The sequence below is a fragment of the Kogia breviceps genome, chromosome 1, assembly GCF_026419965.1.
Source record: "Kogia breviceps isolate mKogBre1 chromosome 1, mKogBre1 haplotype 1, whole genome shotgun sequence".
NCBI lineage: Eukaryota > Metazoa > Chordata > Mammalia > Artiodactyla > Physeteridae > Kogia > Kogia breviceps.
Window position 1 is genome coordinate 190,327,539 of NC_081310.1, and position 24,723 is coordinate 190,352,261.

The following is a 24,723-nucleotide window of genomic DNA, read 5'->3' on the forward strand; positions in this document are numbered from 1 at the left end:
TCAGTTTCCTGCAGAAATAGAAGCCTCGCTGGACTTTCTCTTTAATTAAACTTTTTATTTTGAAATAATTGTAGGTTCACATGCAATTGTAAGGAACAATACAGAGCAATTCCATCCCCCTCCCCATCCTTTACCCAGTTTCCCCCAATGGTAACACCTTGCAAAACTGTAGTACAATATCACAACCAGGATATTTATATTGACATAGTCAAGGTACAGAACATTTCTATCACTGCAAAGACCCCTTACGTTGTTTCTAAGCTTATTTTAACTAGAAATGGATTTAATACAGAGAATTAAATATTTATAAACTTACTGGAGGGGCTGAAAGAATGGTCTCTAGACTGGGCTTTTATTAATGGCTCCCAGAATACCATAGAACTCGCCAATTAGGAGCTATTACTTCTGCCACAATCAGGAAGATGGGGAATTGAGAGGCCACCACTGAGATTATTGCACTCAAGAACATATCACCACAGCAAGGGACCATGGATCTAAATTTGGGACTAGAAGCTGGTTCCCAGGCACTAGAATGCTGAGTTTGGCTGGCAACATCTCACAGATGCTTCTGAACATTCATGAAGCTGGAGACTGGCCACAATGCACTGCTGCAACCCCCCACATTTGCATGACCTTTCTTGTCAGCGAAAATCAGCTAACATCAGCAGGCCAATGGCTACTCCCTGTCTTCCACCCTCCAAATCTTACCTACTGGCAGAACCATCTGTATCTGGGATTCTAACTGCTACTGAGTCTGGGAAATAAATTTTTCACTTTTTAAATTCTGGAAAGAATGGATGCCGAGTCTCAATTGACTACATCCAACACAGATGACTCAGAAGTAGATTTGCATGCTCAGTATTGGGAAAACAGGAGAGCTCCTATCAGATTTGCTATCATTTTCCTGTAAGTGAAAGGGTGAAGTCAACTGCTGCTGAGTTTTTTAGTTTCTCTAGTTATTGTGAAGAGAGGAGCAGCCAATTGGCCAGACTGACATTTGTTGAAGTCCCTCTTAAGGCTGGCAGTCATGGATTTGTAGGGAACACTGTTGCACTGTGTACTTTCTCCAATTGTGTTTGGCTGTTTAGGTGTCGGCAAAGGGAAAAGGAGCAGTTGGATTCACCCAGGGTTGAAATTTTTACCGAATCCATGTGACAAAAAGACAAAGAGTAAAGGAGTTTTGGATTGTGGCAAGAGTGTTTTTAAAATTATGGATCATGAAAAATAAACAAGGTCAGAAGTGAAGAAAGGAGATAGACGAGGAACTGTTTGGAAGTAGAAAAGTCAATGGCCTGAAGGTGCCGAAAAGTTGGAAAGAGGCCACAGAGTGGCTGGTCACGTCTGCAGGCAGACTTTTGTTTCCAGGCACCCTCATTCACATCCAGGCTAATCCTGGATCTCCTCTAAACAGGGAAGCGGGTAGTGGTTGGCTCGGAAAGTAGAAAAACATAATCGTGGTTCTGCAGCTTTGATGCCACAACTAGGTTCACATCTCTGCTTCATCACTTGTAAGATGCGTGACAGCTGGCAATTCATTTACCCTGAGACTCTGTTTTCCCTTCTTCAAAAGGGAGACAAAAACATCGTATGTTGGTGAGAGGACTTGAGATAATGCACGTAAAGTGCTTAACACAGTGCCTGGCACACAGTAAGCGCTGAACACGTAGGAGCCGTTATTGTTATATTCGGAATAGAAAACCAAGAAAGGGTTACAATGCGAACAATTCTAAGTGCAGAAGTACTGTTACAGTAGACGCATGCGCCTGTCCACGAGCTACGGCTAGGGCGAACGCTGCGCATGCGCCGGAAGTTGCAGACGGGAAGCCAGCGAGGTCGGTTCCGCCCGACTCCAACATGGCGGCGCCCTTTGTCTGCTCTGAAGTGCTGTCCCCGGCCTCCTCGCGGCCGTGATGCACCTCCCTCTGCGGTGGGGTCCAGGACATGGCAGGTGAGGGTCAGCAAGCACCCGGGGCCGGAGGAGTCCCAGGAGTTGGGCGGAGGCGGCGCAGGATGGGGCGCGGCGGGACGCCGGGGACGGTTGTGTGGGGGAGGGGAGGGAAGTGGACTGGGAAGGAAACCCGGACTGAGGGGACCCCACAGGACAAGAGGGTGCGGGGCAAATGGGTGGGGGGCGCCGCCCGGCGAGCGGGCGGGGAGTGGGCGGGCGGACCGGACCCGCTGTCCCGGCGAGGGAGCGCGAGTCGCCTCCGGGCTGGGTGACACCCCAGCTGGTAGCATCTCCGCCCCCGCCGCCCGGCTGTCACCGCCCCTTGACCCCGCGCGCTGCTGCTGGTGGGCGTTCTGAGGCCGCGAGGTGGCGGGGTGTAGGCGTAGCTCGCTTTGGCCGGCGGGGCCCGATGGCACAAGCCTGTCAGGGCCTACCTAGGAGGAGCTTGCCGTGTAGGAGGCCGACACTGCCCCTGTATAAGATTATTTCATTCATTCGTTGGTTCCACAGACGGTGGTTCAGCTCCTGATAGATTCTGAGGATAGAGAGAGTGATCCAGACTGGCATAGCGGTTAAAAAGTTTAAACTGTGGGGCAGGGCAGCCACGTTTGAATCCCGACTCTGTGCTTGCCAACTGTGTCCTTCGTTAGTTTCTCGCTCCCTGTCTCGGTTTCCTCATCCTTAAAGCAGAGTTGAGAATAAAATCTGCTTCCTAAGATGGTTATAAAGATTAAATGAGGTAATAGGTGTAAAATACTGAGAACGCTTCCTGGTACAAAGTAAACGCTGTATGTGTTTGTTGCTGTTAATCTTTCGTATCAGCATCATCACCCAGAGCTCAGAGATTCATGTGGGAGACATACAGATACATAGGCAATTCTGATATGATGGAAGAAAAGCAGAAAAGTTCTTGCTCTTGGAAACACTGAGTAGAGGCACCTCACTCAGTTAGGCGAATCCAGGGAAGCTTCTGTTCCCCAGGAAACTGAGACCTGAAGGATGCTTGGGGAGCGCAGGCAGGAAAGGGGAAGAGTATTCTCAGTTGAAGATAGAATTTGTGAGAAAGCTGGGAAGCCAGTGTGATAATTAAATGAAGTTCTCTGCCTAGAGACAGAGATTAGAGGTAAGACTAAAGAGGCAGTCTGGTCTGGTCCTAGGGGGCCCTCCCCACTTTTCTTTTTTTTTTTGGCCACCACGCGGCATGTGGGATGCGGGATCCTTAGTTCCCTGACCAGGGATCGAACCCGTGCCCTGCCTGCAGTGGAAGCCAGAGTCTTAACCACTGGACCACCAGGGAAGTCCCCTAGATGGCCTTTTAAACTTAGCTGTGGACTTGAAATTTTAGGTTAATGGGACTCCATTTAAAAGTCAGATTTGTGCACTAGAAAGATCACTCTAGTTAAAGAACGTATTAAAGGGAGTGGGCCCGGAGGCCAATTAAGAGGCTACCAGAACTATCAGGTGAGAAACGAGGGTGGACTTGAGTTAGATTAGAGGCAGAAGGTGGGGAGAGATGTTTTGGAGGTAGACTTGACCAAAGTTGGTGGTAACTTAGATGAGGGGTTTAGAGGCAGGGAGGAGTCAGGCTGACTCCACATTTTTGGCTGCTGGCTGGTGGCGCTGCTTGGTGGGATGGGGGGCAGGTTTGAGGAGGGAAGATAAATTTCGTTTTGAACATGTTGAAAGCAGGTGCCTGTAAAACGTTCAAGTGGAGCTGTCCAGTGGTGATCTAGCATCCAACGAAGGTCACTAAAGTTGTGGGCAGGGATGTGTCACCTGGGTGAGGGTCTGGAATGAGAAGCACGGTGTCTGGGACATCCCAGAGGAATGCTAACGCTGTAAGAATACTTGGACACAGCATCATTGCTTTTGCTTATCGACCTTGTGTTATGTCCTTCGGTCAGCAGGCGTTCCTGAGTCTAGGAAATGGGACTGGGTTTATTGATCTTTGTGTCTCAGGTGTCCAGCACAGGGTCTGGCATGCAGCAGGCCAGTAACAATCCAATTTAACACTTACTGAACACTTTGTGCCAGGCTCTGTGCTCAGTGCTCTGCATTTGCCTGTGTTTGGTGGATGAAAGGGCAGCTCTTAGGGAGCAGGTACCCTACAATTTCTCATCAGATTTTCCACTTGGTCTTCGATTCAGGTAATGAGCTGGAGGAGGAGCGCCAAGCTGGAGTTGCCCCAGACAAACTGTCAGAACAGAGTAGCCTGGGCTACTTGGAAATCTGAGGTATGTCTGTAATACTCAAAGATGAAACAAACCAGGAGGTCAGTTTGTTTGTCCTTCTTCTCTAGGCTCAATGTGATTCAAATCACCCTTTCAAGATAGCTTTTTCTTTAAAATTATACAGTAATGACAACATCCTTGTTAGTTTGGTTGGGAGAATGTTGATAATATTATTGTCGTTTTACTAACAAAGATCATGCTAGGTTAATCCCTGGGCAATGTTCACACCTTGTTTTAAGTAAGTACAAACCAAAATGCTCCAAAATACAGTGGCTGAAAGGGAATAGAAATGTATTCCTCGCTCCGTCACAGACTGGAAGTAGGCAGTCCAGAGCTGGTCAGGGCAGCCCACTCTGTTCCATGAAGTTATCCGGACACAGGGTTTCATTGGTCATGTGGCTCTCCTTGCTCAGACCCAGGCTTCCATCTCATGGACTAAGCTGGCTGCTCTAGCTCCTGCCATCACGGATGCACTCTGTCTGGCAGAGAGGGAAAGACAGAGTGGGGAGCACACGTTCATTCCTTTTAAGGTTCTAATGTTTAGAGATACATATTTTTGTACAACGTGTCCCCAAATACGAGCATCTGGTGTACAACCAAAGGAGGAATCACGACTATTCCAGTGCTAGAGAGAAAGCTGGCTGACAGAACCTGCTCTGTCCCCAGTGTGACTGGATTGCTGGCTTTGGGGGTTGGGCCCAGCCCAAGGGAAGTCCACTGCACTGGTGAAAGGGGGCGGGGTATGTTTCCCAGGCCTCTGGGTCCCTAAAGTAGGCTCCCCTGGCTTTGGGTAGTTTGTGTTGCTTGAGCCCTGGGAGTCGAGGCTTGTTTACTCATTCAGTGTTTTCTGTGCCTGACGTGTCAGACACTGTGCTGGGGGCTCGGGATGTGAAGATAAGTGAGACTGGATCCTGGGAGCAAGGAGCTCTTAGCCACATGGGTGATCACAGTACAACACAAGAAACGCCACAGATACCTGTTCAAAAGTGTGTGGTGTACAGAAGGAGGATGTCTAACGTTGGAAGGCTGTACTGAGGTGGTGAAGGTTCAGAGTACATGACATGTTTTGGATTGATAACTATAAAGGTCCCCTCAGATAGAGGCGGCAAGGACTCTGGAGTTGGGTGTGAATCCCTGCTTCCCTGGTTAGTGGCTCTCTGTCCTGAGGGTCAGTTAGTTCATTCCTGTTCCTCAGTTTCCTCATCTGTAAAATAGGGATAACAATGTTTACTTCAGAGAACTGTTTTGAGAGTTAGGTGAGGTCAAGCATGTAATTCACGGGATCTGCTGTGAACATGTCAGTTGCCTCCTGCTGCAAGGTGTGGGGTGGTTCGAAGCCAGAGAGACACGTTAGAATTGCAGTTGAAGAACGCCCAGACCGATAGGGAAGCCAGGTTGCGGTCTGTCCCTCTCGAGGCAGGAATTATCCAGGTTGTACTCAGAGGATCAAGGACTGCTCTGTGCACTCCCTGTTTTTCTCAGGAGTTCCACCAACGTTCTAATTAAAGTTGTCAACCTGGATTCTCAGAGACCATACCATGTGATTTCTTAGCATCCTGGAATGACCTTGCGGTACTTTTTTTTTTTTGGCTGCGTTAAGTCTTCGTTGCTGCACGCAGGCTTTCTCTACTTGGGGCGAGCGGGGGCTACTCTTCGTTGTGGTGCGCAGACTTCTCATTGTGGTGGCTTCTCTTGTTGCGGAACACGGGCTCTAGACACGCAGCTTCAGTAGTTGTGGCGCGTGGGCTCAGTAGCTGTGGCTCGCGGACTTTAGAGCGCAGGCTCAGTAGTTGTGGCGCACGGGCTTAGTTGCTCCGCGGCATGTGGGATCTTCCCGGACCAGGGCTCGAACCCGTGTCCCCTGCATTGGCAGGCGGATTCTTAACCACTGCGCCACCAGGGAAGCCCCTCAGAGTACATTCTTAGCTCCTATGATGATCATAGGTTTTCTTGCCTGTCTCCCTGTGAGACCACCAGCAGCTCGTGGGCAGAGACAGGGTCTTATTTCTCCTGGTATTCCCACTGTGTAGGTCATTTCCTGGCACGCGGGTGGTGCTCAGTAAACATTGTTGGATGAATGGATGATCGGCCAATGGGGCTGGAGAGACCTCCAGAGTGATGAGGGTTTGGCATGCTATTAATGAAGAGAGGACAACGCAATGGTTTATTTGGTGTTTGGGTGTAATATGGGATGTGGACATGGTAAACTTTGACCTAAACTATGAGAGTCTAGGTCAGAGATAGTTTCTCTGCTTTCTTTTTCCAGTAGAGCAGGGTTTCTCAACGTTGACATTATTGCCATTTGGGGCTTAGTGAGTCTTTGTCTTGGGGGCCGTCCTGTGCACTTCAGGATGCAAGTAGCATCCCTGGCCTCTGCCTACAGATGCCAGTAGCCCGCACCTCCCTCCAACTATGGCAGCTGAAAATGTCTCCAGAGGAGGCTGTACGACTCCTGGGCAAAATTGCCCCCAGCTAAGAACCCCTGAGGTACAGGGCGCTGGTTAGAAGCATGAACTTCTAAGCCAAGCATACCTGAGCTGGTCCTTATACTTACTAGCTGTGTGCCTTTGGGCAAAGTACTTGACCTCTCTAAGCCTCCAGTTCTTCGGGTGTGAAGTGGAGATAATGATGACCTCACACTAACTTTATTGGGTGGAATTATTAATGAGGTAATGCATGTAAAATGCTTAGTCAAGTCCTTGACTCCATAATTGGTAACTAGCATTATTATGTGTTAGGAGAGGATGACCCTGTGAGGGTCAAGAAAGAAAGTGTGCAGAGTTGAGGAAGAAAAAAATATGTTTAGGACAGGAATACATGCATGAGGTCCAAAACTCAGAAGGTTCTAACAAAAGTACTGGGGAAAGTAAGTCACCCTCACACGCCTGACCCGGTTCCCCTCCCAGATAACTATTAACAGCGTTTGTGTGTCATGCCCGGGCTCTTCTGTGCGTATATATGTCTGTGTGTATATATAGGGAAGACCATTTTTAAGTGCCAAATGGCTTGATTTTGTTGTACATACACTGAACCTTCCATTTAGAACGCTGAAAGGGCAGCCTCTTTGGGCAGAGCTTCAGTTTTAACAGTTTGCCCCAGAAGAGAGCAGGTGGCCCACTCTCTGCCATCCTGGAATTCCCCCAAGGTGGTGCCGCGTGGGTGGCACAGCGGTACTCAGACGTGGTGTCTGGCAGGGTAACAGACACCACAAAAGGGGGGGACCCCAACCTTAGGGGAAACGAAAAACTCCCAGTACATTTTGTGCACAAAGCATATTGTCCTGGAGACCATAATGTACCTCTTTTGCTGGCCACATTTTTAAATGATTGAAATCATAGAGGTCACAAAGAGTAGGTATTGTAGCACTGAGTGCTTTCAGCATTTGCTGCAGATGTGTGTGTTGAGTGTCAGCATAGGTGCCTGGCACTCTCGGACGTCCTCATGGGTGTCAGTAGCTCGACGGTCCAAGGACCAATTAAGGTTGACCTCAATAATGTAATCACAGATACGTACAGAAAACCAGAGCATGGGCTCTTCTATTCAAACCTGCTTGTTAGGAATTGGAGAGATCAGCCTTGAGCTTCAAAGGAAGGAAGCACAGGGCATGGTTAGAATTGAGAGTCATTCATTCGTGTCTAAAACGCCTAATGCAGAGGCTCAGAGGTGGCAATTCCAGCTGAGAGTAGGGACCTAGCCCGAAGGGAGGCTTGGTGGGTTCATTGTAACATCAAAAACATACTCAGCTTCTGGTCTTAAAAGGTCTGGCAGCAGAACCTGTTCTCCCCACCCCACCCGCACTACTTCCTGTGCTGGCCGATTAATCTAAGCAGTAATTTTCCTGTCCTGAATGGAAGGCTCCAGCGTTCGGTGGGAAGTTGTATCTCTCCCGCTTGGAGCCAGGGTGGTGAAGCACTTCTCATTACTATAGTCTCAGGGCTGGGTGGGCCCCTGTCAGGGACTTTCCTGGTTTAGTGTAACTCAGTCAGCTAGCTGCCCAAGTCAATGCTTCAAATCATTGCTTAAAGTCAGAAGGAACATTGTTTAGTTTTGTAAATTGTCTTTTAAAATATTGTGTAGATACAAAAGACTACTGTGCCATATAAAGGAAAAGGATACAAGGAACGCCCATGTACCCATCACCCAGTTTACAAAAAAGAATGTTACCATTCCCTTTGGAGTGCCCCTCCCTGATCCTGTCCCATTCCCACCCCCACCTAATCACTGAATTTGACTTTTATCATTCTCTTGCTTTTCTTTTTTTTACTTTTTTTTTTTGGCCGCACCGAGCCTGCTTGTGGGGTTTTAGTTCCCTGACCAGGGAATGAACCTGGGCCACAGCAGTGAAAGTTCTGAGTCCTAACCACTGGACTGCCAGGAATTCCCACCTCTAGCTTTGCTTTATAGTTTTACCACATGTGTTTGTATTGCTAAGCAATGTATTGTTTAATTTTGCATGTTTTTGAACTAAATAAATCATTTTGTTATTTTTCAGTGATCTAAATTTTTTGCTTAACATGTTCTTGAGATTAATCCACGTTACATATAGGTGTATTTCATTTTCACTGATGAATTATGTTCCATTGTATGAGAACATATCCGTTCTATTGTTGGAAGATTTTTTTTTTTTTTTTTTTTTTTTTTTTTGCGGTACGCGGGCCTCTCACTGCTGTGGCCTCTCCCTCCGCGGAGCACAGGCTCCGGACGCGCAGGCTCAGCGGCCACGGCCCACGGGCCCAGCCACTCCGCGGCATGTGGGATCCTCCTGGACCGGGGCACGAACCTGTGTCCCCTGTATTGGCAGGCAGATTCTGAACCACTGCACCACCAGAGAAGTCCCCAATGAACAGAAATTCTTAATTTTAATATAATTTATCAATTTTTTAATAGCATTTTTTGTTTCTTTTTAAGAAGTTCCTACTTCAAGTTTATAAAGGTATTCCCCCATACGTTGTCTTCCAAACATTTTATGATTTGCCTTTTACATTAATTTCTTTAGTCTGTTTATAATTATTTTTGTGTATGGTGTGAGATAAGGAGCTAATTTCTTTTTCCTTTTTTTAAAATAAGCACATCAGATTGTCCCAGTACTATTTATTGAAAAAATATATCCCTTTCTTGTGGGTCTTTAATGTCACCAGTAACCATTATCATACATCAGGTGTCCACAGATATATGGGTCTATTTCTGGCCTCTTTACCATCTATTCTTTATCTGTGTGCCAGTATCACACTGACTTGATTTCTAAGTTTTCCTATAATAATTCTTGGTATCTGGTAAGGCTTTGGCCCTTTGCTTTTCCATCTTCATTTTAGATTGTGCTTATCAAATTCATAAAAATTGTTGGAGTCTTTTATTAGAATTGCTTTGAATTTTATTATAATTGAATTTATTACATAGCAATTTGGATAGAGTTGACATTTTTATGATATTGATCTTCTGATCCACGAATATGGTATATCTCTCAATTTACATAACTTACCAAATTCTACCATTAGTCAGTGTCTTTACACTTTACTCTCAAGCAGTTAAGACCTTAACTCACTTTAATTCCTAACACTCCCTCCTCAACTTTTATTCTATAGGTGTGTGTGTATGTTCTTTTTCAATTTTAGAAGATGTCATTTGTTCAGTATTTGTTTAGATTTACTTATTTCTTACTACTTTAGTTGGTCCTCACTCCTTCTTGCATTTAATACTTTCATTCTGGGGTCACTTTTTATCTACCTGAAGTGTATCTTTTATAATGTGTGAATTTGGGCTTTAGTCCATTTGGGGGCCATCTAACGGTTACAGACTCTCCCAGGGAGAATTTTATAACCCTCCATTTGGTGCCAAGATTTCATATAGGCTTTTTCTGTGCCATCTTCTTTCCACTGAGATATAACCCTTTGGGGCCAGCTTTATTCTGGAGGGCCCTCCCGAGAGACCTCCCTTCTCGGCAGCAGGGGGAGAACTCGAGCTTGCTCAGTTCTGCAAACGCCTTCGCTGCCCACCCTCATAGCTCCACTTGCACTCTGGATTCCAGCATTTGCTTAAGTTTGTTTCATCTGTCAGTATTCCTTACTGACTTGCCTGTTCTTTGATGCATTTTAAAAGATGTCAGACAATTTTTCTTCAGTATTTGTAGCCGTTTCTAATGAGAGCCAGCCGGGGTACCTGGTGTGCCGTGCTTCCAGAAATTAAGATGCTTCAGAGTTTGAATTTTGTGTTTCATTTGGCAGCAACAATCTCTGCAGGTTAGAACTAAGACTTAGTAATGTTCACTTCTGGCTTTTTTTTAAATAACATGTTTTGTGACACTGATTAGTATAAGGGAAGGGAGTTGGTAAGCGCCGATTAATGACAGAGAATTTGCCCTTTGGGGACAGACTAAGGACCTGGTGAACCCAGAATTCCGTGTCTGTCCACGGAAGTTTTGTCCTTGTTTAGAGTGAAAAGAGGACAGCTTGTAGAGTGTGGTGGACTTTGGCCTTGAATCTGGGCATGTTGTTGAGACCTGGGTCGGATGGCAACCCCTCTAAGCCTCATTTTGCTCGTCTGCACACTGGGGGTGTGTTAATGCCCTCCCAGAGGGCTGTTGTGGGTATGGATGAGGTAGCATGTATATATGAAACACTTTGCAGGCAGGTTGCCATGGCAGCGACTCCAGTTACTCCCTTAGTGACCCCGGTTAGACGTGTGCTCTCCACAGGTCGCTGCCCTTGGGAAACAGCGAGCCTACTATTTCTCTTGGCAGTAACCTCCCCTCAAGCATTTAGCATGGTGGGACTTATTAGCAAGACTGTGTTTTCTCTAGATGCAGTCCCACAGTCCCACGCACAGTCCTTTACCGGGACTCATGATTTCCTTACAGCTGGGTAATACCCCACCAGGCTGGGAAACTGTAGCCTCTGCATGGTGGACTGTCCGATCAGTTACTTACATCCAAGCATTAATTTGTACCTAACCAATGAATGTATTTAGAATTTACATCGGCACTGACAGGTCTCACCCCGTGTACCACCTTCTGCTTCTGCCTGCTGGGGACATACACTGACCTACAGTGGAAACTCAGTCTTTTCAGTCTTTGCCAGTTTGAAACTGGAAGTGGTAACTTGCACTTATTCATATTTCTTTGATTATTAGTGAGGTTGAACATCTTTTTTCTGTATCGAGTATATTGACCACTCGTATTTCTTCTTTTGTGAATTGCTTGTTCATTTCTCTGACTCATTTTTCTGTTGGGAGATTTTTTCTTGTTTAATTTTAATAACAGCTTTATTGAGACAGTCACATACCATACAGTTCACCTATTTTAAGTGGACAATTCATTGGCTTTTAGTTTATTCACAGAGCTGTGCAGCCGTCACCACCAGAACATTTTCATCATCCCCAAAAGGAACCCACAGCCCATTAGCAGTCACTCCCCATTTACCTCTATGTCCCCCAGACCTAGGCAACCACTTTCTATCATTATGGATTTGCCTGTTCTGGGCATTTCATATAAATGGAATCACGCAACTTGTAGCCTTTTGTGGCTGGCTTCTTTCATGTAGCACAATATTTTCAAGGTTCATTCAGGTTGTAGCACATATCAGTACTTTTCTTATTGTCAAGTAATACTCTATTGTATGGATATACCACGTTTTATTTATCCATTCATTAGTTGATAGACATTTGGGCTGTTTTGGCTTTTTGACTATTATGAAAAACGCTGCTGTGAACACTTGTCTACAAGTTTTGTGTGGATGTACGTTTTCATTGTTGATTAATTTTAAGAGCCTTTTATATATCAGGACTATTAACCCTTATTTTCCATATAGGCTGTAAACATTTTCCCCCAGTTTATATTTGCATTTGGGAAGTTGAGAAGATAAGGGTAGAAATGTGAATGAAACAGAACATTTAGGTTTCTGACCAGTCTTTCGTACCCCTAAGAATTAAGTTTGTGTACCCTCACTTCCCCCCCCTAGTCCCCATAAGCAGCCCCTTGGGGCTGGCCTGCGTCCTCTCATGGCTGTGCGGGTGCTCTCTCTCGGTCTCCCTTTCTCTGGGTCTCTGTCTCTCAGCCTGCCTGCCCTAGAACCAGGCAGCACTTAGGGTGGTTTCCAAGTTTCTCTCAGAAGCTCGCACTTCAAAGTAGCCGGCTGAAAACCCGCCGGGGTCGCAAGTCATCCATTAAAAGGCCTCACGCTGCCGCAGGTGGTGGGTGGGAGGGGCGGGGCAGGAGGTCCGCAGCGCTGTTTCTTCAAGGGCCAGCGCTGAGGCCAGAGCTGCTTCTAATCCTCCCAGGGCTGCTGTCCAAACACTCTCTTCTGGAGCGACACTCAGCATCTGGGTTTGAGTAGCCTCACAGTTTTAAGAAATCCTTGGAAATTGAGACATTGAATTCTTGACCACTTTCTGTCCAGGCCTATCTTAAGTTTTTGAGGTCTCCTAGAATATTCCTCTAAAATATCCTCTAACACATTTAGTTTTGCCCAGTCAAGTTTTACAGAATATTAACTTTAGTTTAATCCTATTTGGAATAGTAAATGTACGACTTGATGTTGGCTTATATAGTTCATAGATGTTTGTATAGAGTTTGTAGTTGATGTTCATGTCCTATATAGTTCGTGTTAATAGTTGGAAATCTTAAGATTTCCAACATAGGGAAAGTTTTAGATGAAAAAACAAAACTCTGCTAAATGCTAGATAAATATCTCATTTTTATTGCCATTCACATGGTGTCTGTTATACTTCAAATGCATGCATTTGTAATCTGAATCTTATGAGTGAAATCATTTACTCAACATTTATTAAATCTTAACAGTAGAAGGGACCTTCACAGTTACTAATCGTAATGAGGAAACAAACCCAGAAAAAGTCAGTCACATGAAAAGCATGTGCTACATTGAAGTCCATATACATCTGCCTCCTAATAATTAGTATTCAACCTACTTTTTTCTTTTGCTTTGGATTCTTGGTCTTAACTAATACCGTGGGACAACTTATCCCTCCTTTGGACTTGTTATATTCTATCCTCTTCCTCAATGAAAGCCTCGTTGCTCCTCCAAAATCATCATGTTCTTTGTAGAAAGAAGGTAGCGGGGCTTCTCTGGTGGCGCAGTGGTTAAGAATCCACCTGCCAGTGCAGAGGATATGGGTTCAATCCCTGGTCCGGGAAGATCCCACATGCCACAGAACAACTAAGCCCGTGCGCCACAACTACTGAACCTGCTCTCTAGAGCCCACGAGCCACAGCTACTGAAGCCTGCGCGCCTAGATCCCATGCTCTGCAACAAGAGAAGCCACCGCAATGAGAAGCCCGCGCACCACAATGAAGGGTAGCCCCTGCTTGCCACAACTAAAGCCCGCACACAGCAATGAAGACCCAACACAACACAGCCATAAATAAATAAATAAATAAATAAAAAATTTAAAAATTTATTTATTTATTCATTTATTTAATTTTTGGCTGCATTGGGTCTTCGCTGCTGCCCGCCGGCTTCCTCTAGTTGCGGCGAGCGGGGGCTGCTCTTTGTTGCGGGGCGTAGGCTTCTTATTGCGGTGGCTTCTCTTGTTGCAGAGCACAGGCTCTAGGCGCGCGGGCTTCACTAGTTGTGGCACACGGGCTTAATTGCTCCGCGGCATGTGGGATCTTCCCGGACCAGGGCTCGAATCCGTGTCCCCTGCATTGGCAAGCGGATTCTTAACCACTGCGCCACCAGGGAAGCCCCCCAATTTTTTTTTTAATTAAAAAAAAAAAAAGAAGGTAGCTTTTGCCTTCAAGTTCAAAGCACCTCTACCTTGCCTTATGGTTACGGTTGAGTGGAATAAGCATTGCAGTTTGCAGGGCCTTTTCCTGATCTTTTTTCAGGTTGAAGCTTTATCTGTTGTGGGTGCCTGGATTACTGGTGAGATTTCACGTCCATTTTTAGAAGATAGGGCCGGGAGGAGAGCATTGGGTTCCCCATTTTCCTGTAATAGATTGATGTTGCTGGCATGGGTTTATATGTAGTCATATAAGAATGATGATGGCCAGCGGCAGCTCTTTGAAGTGGAAACTTTTATTATATCTGCATTTTACAGAAAGGAAATTGAGGTGCAGAGATTTAAGTACTCTTGCCCAAGGGACTTAAGCAGCTTTGGCTGGATTCCAAGGCAGGGGTTTTAACCGGGTGTGGGGAGTCAGTCAGCCCCCTGAGTGTGTGTGACTCTCCCAGGAGAGGCCTTCAGTGCCTTCAGAGTGTCGGAGGGGTTCATCTGGGTCTGGAAAAGGCTACCAGATGCTCTTCTAGGGGATTTTCCATTTTGTCCCCTTAAGGAATTTTTGCTCATCAAGTTTTCCCGAGTGACACATTCTTTGTGCAAATTATCATAATTTTCCATTTCCCTTACGAGAAATTTTTCCTGTTGAGAAGTTTTCAGTCACCAAGTCTTGTAGAAAATGTCTGAAAGGTTTTACGGTGAATAGAAACAAAGAAACTCTGACTTTGTGGACATTTTCCGTTTTTCTCTCTTTTTTTCTTTCTTCCATCCTTCCCTCCTTGTTTTACTTTCTCAGTTTTAATATTTTAGTAGAGAACATTTACAAATGGTAAAACAAAACAAACAAACAAAAAATCCAGAAAAGATACAGAGTGAAAAGTGTAAGTCCTTTCCCCCCTTCCCCTGCTGCTCTGAGGGGGTCCCCGTTATCACTTTCTTGTGTATCCCTCCAGAGATGTGGGCGTTTTCTTTGAAATGTGAGTAAGAGGTAGGAATTCTCAGCCTGGGATGTGTTTTGATTTTTTTGTTTGTTTGTTTTATTTTTTGCGGTACGCGGGCCTCTCACCGTTGTGGCCTCTCCCGTTGCGGAGCACAGGCTCCGGACGCGCAGGCTCAGCGGCCACGGCTCACGGGCCCAGCCGCTCCGCGGCACGTGGGATCTTCCCGGACCGGGGCATGAACCCGCGTCCCCCGCATCGGCAGGCGGACTCTCAACCACTGCGCCACCAGGGAAGCCCATGGGATGAGGGCCCAGCGCTGCGGGACTTCCTGGGTTGCTTTTCTGCTTCTGCTCTTACCCTTTCAGCCTGTTCTCCATATACTCACGCAGCCAGAGTGACCTTTCAAAAATGTGAGTCCGAAATGTGGCTGTCTCTTGCTTAAACCCCTGGTGTGACTCCCATCAGCTGGGGATGAAGCTAAGTCCTGGTGTGATAGGTGTGGCCTCCAGCCTGTCCCTCCAGCTGCATTTCTCACTGCTTTTTCCACTCACTTGTTACTCTCATGATGTGAAGCGTGCTGTTCTCCCCCGGCCCAGTCCCCAAGCATGCACACCACTCTTTGTCATGCATCCACACCATTGCTTGTGCTGATCTTTACCTGGACGCCCTTCCTGCCTTTGTTCGTGTGTTTTTAGATGTACTAGGCACCACTTCCTTCCAGGTTGGCACTCAGTGGCACCTTTCAGCTCTCATCGGTGGGTAGTGACAGTCTGGGTCTTTCTCTCCGGGGGAAGGTCCTCGAGAGTGGGTGCCCAGACAGCCTTGGCCTTACTCCCCTTGGAGCCGCCAACTCCCAGCAGGGCACCTGCACTAGGTAGTGCTCTGCAGTTGACTTTAAAGTACTGTCCACTACCCTGTCCCCTCAGCCCACCACATGCAAAGATTGGACCCCGAATCCATCTATATTTAACTTGAGTGGGTGATTCTTCCCAGGCTTTCTGCCCTAAGTCACACAGTCACAAAGACCTGACAGCAGAAGTTCGAAGCCAGATGGGAACAAAGTCCATGTGCTTTTTTGTCACATTGGACCAGAGTGTGGCTACTTTGGTCTCCAGCTGCCTTCCCAAGGCCTTGACCAGCTGCCTTGTCCAAAAGGAGCCATGCGATTCACTGGTAAAGGGGCTTCACTGGGATAAGCTGGTTTGTTTTGTTTTAATTAATTCATTTTTTCCTTGTTTGTTTCACTGTGTATCAGTCACAGACTTTGTTAGAGAAAAAATATCTAATTCTACTCTTGCCAAGATTTGTGCGATACTCCCTGTTATTTATCTTCTGTAATCCTTGCAGCCATTGTGTACGTGGTGGCTCTCCAATTTAATGGGTGAGCAGTCTAGAACTCAGGGAAGCTTGCTTGAGCCCCTCTTGGTGATATTGGAGCTGGGATTCAAATGCATGTGCTTTGAGTCTGAGTCCATAGGTCTTGTCTCTTCTTTATACAATAATCTCTCCCAGGGTGGTCCCATTCCACCTTGTGGCAAAGACCAGGATGAAGTAAAGAAATCTGCTCAACCGTCTCTGCTGTTGACATCTCAACTGTAATTGGCCAAAACGGAACTCTTGCTTTCCTCCCACTAAACCTTTGCTCCCACAATCATTCCTCACCTCAGTAAGTGGCACTGCCACTTGGCCAGGCTAAAACCTTGGCCAGGTTTCTCAGGCTAAAAATTTTGGTGTCATCCTTGACTCCTTTCTTTTCTCACAACCCACATCTACTTGATCAGCCACTCTGTTGGCTCCACCAAAACATATCCCTACTCTGACTACTTCTTTCCACCTCCACCTCGGAGGAGGCGGGAGGAGGCCACCTCCCTCCCTTGCTTCTTTCCTGGTGTCCTACGTCCACGCTTTGCCCCCTTGCAGTCACCTTTCTGCTCTCAACCCTCCTAGGGTGCCCCAGCATGCTTAGAACTCCAGAGCCTCTCCTGCTGCCGGCCTCAGCCTCCCACTCGCTTCCTCCTTTTCAGGCACGCCGGCCCCTTTTGCCAAGGTCACACCCGTCTCAGGACCTTTGCATTTGCTCTACCTTGTACCTACTGCAACGGTCCCTGGGCTTGTGGTAGCATGGCTCACTCTTCATTCTGGTCTTTGCTTCAATGTCACCTCCTCAAGAGAGGTCCTCCTTGACCCTTCTCTTAGATAGTTAATAGCCTCTGCCTCGGCTTGCTTTGGTTTTCTTCACAGCACTTAGTATGTGACATTATGTATTATATTGATTTATTACCTATCTTCCCCGCTAGGCTTAAAGTGAGAATACTGTCCCTAAGGTGAGCACAGAGAAGGCACTCATTAAATGTTTGAGAACTTCTTTGGTCTTTGTTTATATCTGTTTCTTAATTTATGGACTGAGGACCCCTAGGGGGAATGCAGTACGTATGAGTAGTTGTGCAGCTGTATCACACCACAGATCTTCTGTATCTTAGGGGAGATTTGTCATTCACTTACATAGAACTGTTTCTCAAATACATATTAATGCTGTTGTGATGAAATTCATTTTTCATAGTGGTTTTTGTCTATATTTTTTCAGTTAACAAGCACCAAAAGTACAACGATCATTTCTTGAGGGTCCACAGAATATTTTGACCCTGAGTTGATCATATTCAACAAGGCCAGGAATTCATTGTATACCAGGCCTGTTCCCCAACTTGACTTGAGGGCAGAGTCCTAGGGTAGGTGCTATAAACAGCTGTAGGGAAGAAACAAGAAGTTGGCCTTGATGAGTTTATTAACTCATGCGATGAGTTCATTAAACTTGGTAGGGGAGTCCACCTACCAGTGTAATTTCAGGCTGTGTCCATGTGCCACCTCCACTCGGGGGGTACTGGTCAGAGGGGAGCAGAGGGGACGTTGGGAGAATGATCAGACCCCATGCCAGTCCCACATGTTCTGATTTTGTCTTTTTGGTAGCAAGGCCCTTGATTTATCCCGTGTCAAGCTTCAAGAGTCCCCAGAGCAAGTACTAGCATGATGGGTTCTAAACTGGCACAGGTGCTGGGATACAGGACACACTTTCTTCAGGGCCAGCAAGCCTTCCTGCTCAGCCACGTTCCTAGAGCAGTGGGGTCCATTGGGGGTCAGGGAAAGGGATGTCCACTCCCTCTTCAGAAGTGTGGATAAATTTAGAGATAGTACAAGTTGTGTAGTTTGAAAAGCAAAGTCAGTAGCACAGTTTATATTCAGACATTATTTTTAGATTTAGAAAAAAGTCAGTGTTTTTTATAACACAAACTTCAACAAAGCAAACGGTACTGAATCTTGGCAGGGAGCATTCTGTAGAAGGAAGCAGTGCTTTTCAGGGTGGGGGCCCCTATTCAGGAGAAGATGAAGCATCTGGGGCTGTTGGGAAGGGCTGAGTCAGGTTTGTGTGTTTCTACAAAGTGGAAATGGACTTTAAAAGTTTGAGAAACGCAAGCTTAATACAAGAGCTGTGTTTGCTGGGCAAGGAGGAAAGTTCCATTACTGTTGGTTTTGTTGATATTTGCTTCTCTGCCACGTTGCGCTGAAAAGGGACGGGTTGTCACAGCAGGTGGGTTGGTGGAGTTGAGCAGGTAGCTTTCATGTTTGCAGGGCTGGCCTGCTGGGAATTTCTGTTCCCTTGGCCTGAGTTTGTGTATGCCAGGTTGTGTACACGAGCCACCAGTATTTCTGGAAAATCAGGAACGCTGATCCCTGTCACCTGCTCTCAGGTGCCTCGAGGCACTTGGATGGCTGTCTCCTGTCCAGGCCTGCAGCTGGCACAGCATGTTCTGGGAGCTGGGGACTGTTGTTCATCAAGATGGGCGGGCGTCTCCTGGTGGTAGGCCAGTTGTTTCCTGGCTAATGGTTTCCCTCTGTGCAGCAGTTTGGAAATGCATGCAGTTCAGTGCCTGCTAATAACCTGGGCAATATATCATGTTTGACAGGTGCCCATTTGACTCTGAGATGCAGCGTTGCTCTGTGGACCCGCTTAGAGCTCTGGGCAGGTGCTCCAGCCTTCAGCCAGGAGCACCCTTGGGGTTTATGGAACAGTTGTTCAATATAAAGTGCTTCCCTGCCAGAGAAAATCGCTCTGAGTGGTTCTTGCCCAGTGCCCCCCGTCTCTTCATGTTAATTGGGCTCCGGGATTTTTCCAGACTGCATTTAGAAGGAATAATGGGTTGTGATTACAACATCTAAACAAGGTTCAAGTCACCAAGTAGTTTTTGAGTACACCCGAGGTGCCCAGCGTAAAAGGATATGTCGAAACCATCTGATGTGGTCTTTGGCCTAAAAAAATAGAGAGAGTCAGCATCTCTGCTTCCTGGTGACAGTCGTTTGCTGAGTGCTTACCACATGCCAGGCACTGGGCAGGCCCTTTGCTTACGTTACCTAGCTTAATCCTGTAAAGAACGTGGGAAGTAGTCCCCCTGGCTCCACTATGCCAGAAGAGAGCTTTGCTGTAGGTCACCTGCGGGTGTGGTAGGTGGCAGGACCTGGAGGTGAGCCTACTTGGCTTTGGCCCCAGAGGCTCTGCTGCCTCCGTGGTGCAGAGCCGCCTCTCAAGTCCTGACTGTTGGAGGCAGCAGGGCGGAGCTTGGGGCCTGGTATAGCCACGCTCATAGTTTTTAGGTGATTGGCCTGTGCCACACGTGGTGCCGTGCTGCTTGGCGTGTTGAAGACCCTCCATAAATGCCATTTTGTTGTTACTGTGGGGGTCTGGGATTCAGGTTTTGTTGAATTGAGCAGAGTGGGTTTCACGACCCAGGGAGAAACTCTTCTCACGGCAGCAGAGTCTGTGTGTGGATGTTTTGGATCCGAAAGGCCAATGAGATGGATTGTGTTTTCTCCGGCGCTCCACCCCCTCCGCTCACTCCTGTCTGCCTTTGCGGCTCTTTCCGCTCCTCAGGACAGCCCTGGCCAGAGCTTCTGGGAACACGGTTGGAAACATCCCATCTCTGCACGGATTGAGTGTGGCACTTTTACCTCACTTTTTTCTTATTACAAATTTTGTTAAATTTTGAAAAATGTTCCCGTATAAAAGTATATGAAATGCACATATTTAGTTTAAATAATAAGTCTAGGGGTATCCAAATAAAGAAATAGAGCACTCCCAGCATCTCAGAAGACCCTAATTGCTCCTCCTGCCATCCAGACAGAATCGTTACCCTGAAATATTTTGTTGATCATCCCCTTTTCTTTACAGTTTTACCATCTGTATCAGTTACTTCTTGCTGTAAGCAAACCACCTGGAAACTTAGTGTCTTTAACCATCAGCAGTTTATTATTTCTCCCCATTTTGTGGGTCGACTGGGCAGTTGTTTTTGTCCTACAAGGTGTTGAGGTCACTCGTGTGCCGGCATTCAGCCGGTGGCTGGGCTGGAGCCCTGGTGCTGTCAGCTGGGGCATCTCAGCTCTTTTTCAAGGGGCCCGTGCACATTGGTGTCTCCTCCAGGGCCCCTCCACGTGTCCTCTCCCCTCAACAGGAGCGCCCGGCCATCCCTGCAGTGGGGTGGCCGGGTTCCAAGAAAGCAAAGCAGCATCTTTCAGACCTCTTAAGGGCCAGGCCTGGAACTGGCACAGAGTCACTGCCTCCTGTTGGTCAGAGTCATCCCAGGGCCACCCAGGTTCAGCTGGAGTCTCACGGCAGGTGCGGTCGGATGGGAGGGGTTGTTGGCGGCCGTCCGCAGAGACTGCGCCCACGGTGCCCACACATCCACGTCCGGGTTGCCTGTTGGCAGCCACACCGCGGGGCTTCCCCAGCTCCCTCACGTTCTCATCCCCAAATGAATTCCTGTGAGGCTGGCCAGGGCTGTGTCCAGCTAGGCTGCTTGTCCTCAGGGGAGCATCCCACCTCTGACACCGAGCTGTGCCCCGTCAGTCAGGGATATGGAAGGAGCAGACGGCAGTGTCACGGAAGGGGCCCGCTCGCATGCCGGAGTTGGTTGGAAACACGAGGGCTTTGGGCTCGATGGGCTCTGCGGTCTGGTTCTGTGGGAGTTTTCTGTTGTGCTAAGGTTTGGGGGTTTTTCTTAGAAGCAGCTTTAACTGAGGCCCACACGTAGCACCCCTGAAGCAAGATGAAACGAGGAGGAAGGGACCCCACTCTCGTGCTTAGCGGAGGGCACCGCGCACCACGGGTGGGCCGGCAGAACCGCACTCGATCCCCGCCGCGGGTAGTGAGCAGCCGGCTGGCTGCTGATCTTGTTACTGTGTTCAGGCCTCCTCAGACAATGCCCCCTCCTGCGTGCACTCGGGACGCGGCTCCCACATCGCCCCCCGCCCCGGGGGCCCCCATGTCTCTCTGTGTGGCCCAGGCGGGTGCATCCTGCCCCACGCGCTCACCTCTTTTCCTGGTGCCCTCTAAGCTTGGCCACATCCTGGTGGGTTCCTTTCACTGTAGAGTATAAAAGAGGAGACAGGAGACAGAGGACTGCATGCTCATTCTAGAACAACAGTTTACCTAGGTTTGGAGGTGGGGCACGGCCTGCTTGTAGCTCAGCCCCTCTGAGGGGAGGACCGAGCCGGCCGGCCCCTCACCGGCTCACCGCACTGCCTTGGGGAGAAGAGAGGGGCTGTTGGAGCTTTGTAGCAGGCAGGCAGCTGGGGGAGGTGAGTGGGTGAGCACTGGACGACAGCCTGGGGGCTCTGAGCTCCACTGCCCCTGGGGGCTGCGCGGTTATAAAATCCCCCGTGCTGCTGACAAGTGACACCATTAGCGCTAGGCAAGCCCCCCAAGGGGCCCTCACACCCCCTGGGGGGGCCGGTCACAAGATGGGGCTTGTGAGTGCATGTTTAAGCGCTGTTTATCTGTTGGTGGGGATGTGACCTTTTTCCCCTTTTCCTTCCTTCTAGTTCCTCTCCCTACTGCCCCCGTCCTTCCCTGCTTCCTCCTTCCCTTTCATCCTCGTGTGTTTTCTCTCTCTCTCTCTCTCGCTCTCTCGCGCTCTCTCTCTCTCTCTCTCTCTCTCTCTCTCGCTCTCTCGCTCTCTCGCTCTCTCGCTCTCTCGTCCATTTCTTTCTTTGACTCTGTCAGAACAGATGCTCTTTGAGGACTGTTTCTCTTGTTGGAACAGCTTTGGAGGCTTCAGAGGGATTCCAGAAGCCTCTGGTGTTCTCCCGACACCCACATTTGAGGAGGAGCCCACTTCTGGGCAGGCATCTCGCATCAGAACACTGCAGTTAGCTTTGGGTAGAAAATATTACTCGTGGCGTGCAGCTGCTCCCCCGTGTGTGGCGGGGGAGGGGCTGGGGTGCTGGGCCACCGCCCACCCTCTTGCAGGGACCTGTACCAGCTTTTCCCAAGGCCTCTGGAAGTGAGTGCGCTCCGCCCCGACGTGTCCCCCCCCACCCCCCCAACAGGGCTCCTCTCGGCCTTGGTCCCAGGCAAGGCCAGTAACCACCTGACCTTGGAGCTGGCAGGTCCCTTCCACCCTGTCGGCCAGGAGTCTTTTTTTCATGTTTATCTTCCCAGCAAGTCAGATGGCTTTCTGGCTGGAGGGTTCTGCTCTCACCAGGCTCCAGCCCAGGGGCCTGGGAACAACTCCGTACCTCAGGGGGGCTGGGGGGTGCAGGGCGTGGGTGCTCAGCCAGTGCTCCCCAGTTGTTTCTGAGCCCGGGAGGTTCTTCCTCCCAGTTCAATTCTTGGGTTGGCTCCTGGTGAAGGTGAGGGAGCCAGGCCCACTGCCAGGAGGGAAGAGTTTGGATCTGATTGGAAAGTTCTGAAGGGGATTATTCTTCAGCTGATTGGGAAGGCACCTGTGGGCCCTGGTGGGCCCTCCCTTTCTGCACTTGGGGGGTATTTCACCTGAGGACAAAGAGGGTGAACTGGTGATGGGAGCTCAGGCGCTGCCCATGCACACGTGCACACATTTGTCTGCTCACGTGGCTTTTTCCACAGCAGAGAGAAGACAGCTCAGGTCGGTTTGGCCCAGGCCTCTCCTTGCCACCTGCCTTTGGTTCCATTTACACCTTGCCTGTGTGTACCCCCTTTAGGTCCTAGGCCTAAGTGCCCAGCCTGCCTGTTTAACCCTACAGGCTGTACACTGGTTCTTTTCCATATCCTCCAAAACTTCTCTGTTTTAGCTTTCACCTGCTCAGGAACAGAACAGCTGAACTTCTCCCTTGCACCCTTGAGGTCACGAATGAGAACTTGCTTTTTCTAGGGACTGAAGACCTAGAGAAGGATGCCTTTATGGGGTGTCCTGGTCAGTAGCAGCCTTTGCTCCGGCGGCTCCGTGCTGTGCTGGCTGGTTTGTCACCGAGCAGGTTGTTCAGCAGATGCAGAGGGCCCAGCTGCCTTGCGCCTGACCTCTTGACTCCAGGGCTGGCTTCCGGCTCTCCCCTGCTTCTACCTAAGAGCTTGAGCCTCAGCCACTTATGATCTGAGCGGTCCAAGAAGCTGTGCCTCTGGCTGGGAGCTTGTGTGTGGAGGCTGGGACCGAAGGACAGTCCTGGGGACGTTGGAGGGAGACAAAGGGTATTTTCAAGTCTCCAGCAACAGCAGCAACTCTGAACTCATGACTCAGGGGCTGGCACCCCATGGCACATGGCCTCTTGCCACTGCCTGTCCCCCCTTACTTGATGGAGCCCTACCCACCTACTCGGTGACTTCTCCCAGTTTAGCAAATACACCCTTCCACTTATGAAAAGTTTCCAGACACCATGGGTGGGTGGGCTTTGCATCCTTCAAAGCCGATCTGTGCTGGCTAAGCCACGTGCGTGGGGGTGTGGCTTTCGTTATGTCTCATCACAGCCAGACAGCCATACATGGTCACTGCAGCTAAAGAGCTGCAGCACGGTGACTCAGCCCGGAGAGGCTGATGTAACAGGGAAACAGCCAGAGCCAGTGAGTGGCTGCTGAAACCTGGAGGCCGAGAGCCTCCCAGGGTCATGCTCACCTGCCCAGAAACCACCTGGGGCAGTTCTGAGCAGACCCAGGCCTCAGAGGAAAGGTTCTAGAAGAACTGGCAGAGAAACCACTGCCACTTATCAGATTCCAGGCCAGGGTGTGACAGCCCAGCCCCCGGTTGGATCTATGTAATGTGGTCCCAGTAGTGGGCACTGACGTTTACTTAGAAATTGGTTCTTTCTTGAAAGGAGAGTCTGCTTCTTTTCCCTAGAAAATGCCGATCCTGAGACACTCTGGTGTGGGGTTGAGCGGGAGGGGAGAGCCGTTTTAGATACTTACTTAGTCCTGGCTTGTGCAGTTCAGGACGATTTTGCACCAGGCCATGGAGTTTTTGTGAGCATTTTTGCTTGAGACAGTTGTGGAATTTCCAGGCAGTAAGTGAGGCCTTTGACAGAGAAACTGCAGCCAGGCCAGCAACTCCTGGGCTCAGGATCAGAGTTCATTCTTTCTCGAGGGACAGCCTAGAGAGCTTACTGGACGCAGAAGACTCACCAGCTCTTGTGTAGTTCCCTGAGCCCATGAATCAGAGGTGGGGGAAGTGGGGGAGAGATGGATCCTCACCCCCGAGGGCCAGGCTTTGCCGAGGACGAGGGAACCTGCACAGACCCCTGTGGGTGCAGCGGGAGAGGGGCTGATTCCTGAAATGCTGGATGATGAAACGTCTGCCTTCCCAAGCGCATATTTCACCTGTACGTGACAAACTGAGAAAAATAAGAACAAAATAGAAAGGTTTTCATGAAGCCAAATCTATCCAGTCGAAAGATCTGTCTTTTAGTCTAAGATTATGTCATGCATTCTTTTTGTAAAAAAAAAAGTTAAGCGACCATGTCTTTTTTTTTTTTTTTTTTTTTTTTTTTTTTTTTTTTTAATGCTGACAGTAATCAGTGTTTTGTGTGTGCTTGGGTTTTGATTTTTTAATGTCATTACCTGGCAAGGCACAAAGGTGGCTAT

General features: G+C 48.5%; 1 protein-coding gene across 2 annotated transcripts in view; it reads left to right on the forward strand.

Moving 5' to 3' along the window:
• The first annotated feature begins 1,807 nt into the window (after positions 1-1,807).
• ZBTB17 (zinc finger and BTB domain containing 17) overlaps positions 1,808-24,723 on the forward strand; it is a 29,477-nt gene continuing 6,561 nt past the window's right edge. The window contains exons 1-2 of one of the 2 annotated variants that reach the window (XM_067016759.1): positions 1,808-1,948; positions 4,096-4,182. The gene's annotated coding sequence lies outside the window, so the exon portion shown is untranslated. The remainder of the gene's footprint in view (positions 1,949-4,095; positions 4,183-24,723) is intronic. The other variant, XM_059066512.2, reaches the window with a different exon arrangement.